We start from the raw sequence: 1,546 nt of genomic DNA, 5'->3' as shown, positions 1-1,546 counted from the left end.
CGAGACTTTTGCTTTCACAGGGTCTATAAGCAAGTTAATATCTGAACCAAATTCAATTTTCGCAGGCTCACTACTTACTGCCGAGTGTGATGCTTGACTTTTATTAAATTGAAGAGCACATCTTAAGGTTTTAAATGAAAGTATAATCGTGTCAAACAACAGCAGAATCACATCGCTGAATACAGAGATTAATTGCATTTTTATTACTCCGAATGGATGTTGTTCACATACAAATATTTCCAAGAATCAACCTGAAATTCGTAGGGTTAGCTCTCCATATGTGGCGTTCCCCCTTCCGAGTGGTTTAGACAAGTCTGGAACAACATCCTAATTAAGTTCACCAGTAAACTGGCTCGTGAACGAGTTATAGTACAAGTGAGACCCAAGTTAGACAAATGGGATTTTATCATCTACAGTAGATATACAACATACTTCGTAAGTTAATGAGATCATTAAGCAGAATTAGTGACACGTTTAACTACACATTTTCCAAATTGGAAACACTGCCTCAAACGTTAATTTCCTTGGCTTTAAAGATCTTGATTGCAATACGTATTAATGTTTTAATCCATTTAGAAATATAGGTTTCAAAGTTTACAGTATTAAGTCTTAACTTTCAGGCTTTTCACGGTCATTCCTTACAACTCAGAACTGTAGCTTTAATGTAACAATTAAGTTGAAAAGATAGTTAACAAAATGGTGTCGTAATGGAAGTGTGCCGATGTTTAATGTGGTGTGCAATTTTAATATCCAACTCTATTTTATGTATTGAACATGTGGGTTTAATTCTCATTGTTAGCCCACAGACGTTGTTTTAACATAAAAATAGTTAGGGGCGCGATAAATAGATTCTAGTGAAAAATGACACGGACTTTATGACAGGTAATTAGAAAGAGCTGTATCTTTAATAGAACTTGAGTCCAAACAAGCCGAAACTAGAAACTTCTTTCCATGACCCTTCTGAGTGTGTTTTTTTTGTTCCCCCGCTGAGAGAGGTGCGCCTACCCTTCTGAGGGTGAAGCTGTTCGAGGTTTTGGATGGTAGGCAGTTTGGGAAGGGAAATATAAGGGAGTGTGTGTTTCTTCAGAATAGAATCATTGATTTGTACAAAGATTGCTCTCAAGTGTTCTCTCTCTCACCATCCCCTACCCCCAACCCCCACTCAGCTAAAAAACAAACCCTGAAGTTGGATGTTCGTCTACATTAAACAGCATTTCTGTGGTAGAATCGTGCAGGACAGGGGTCTTGGGCAACCTGATAGCTGGTCTAGAATCACAGCCTGTGTACCAAATTGATAGCAATGAAAGTAATACCAAAGATACACAAAAGTACATTTGTTTGCAGATTAATGCAGCTTGAATGTCTTTTCAGTCCTCCTTTCCGGATGAGTTAACGGGTGCACGCTTCTATCAGCCATGATCGGAGTCTTACTCTAATTATTTGGAAACTTTGCTCCACAGTTGTAAGGCCTGTTGTACAGGAGACGGGTTTAAACGCTTCCACTGGATCTGAATTAGGACAAAGGCCTGCAAATAATAGTTCACTT

This window comes from Chiloscyllium punctatum, chromosome 38 (genome assembly GCF_047496795.1).
Source record: "Chiloscyllium punctatum isolate Juve2018m chromosome 38, sChiPun1.3, whole genome shotgun sequence".
Classification (NCBI taxonomy): Eukaryota; Metazoa; Chordata; class Chondrichthyes; order Orectolobiformes; family Hemiscylliidae; genus Chiloscyllium; species Chiloscyllium punctatum.
This window is presented reverse-complemented; position numbering follows the sequence as displayed.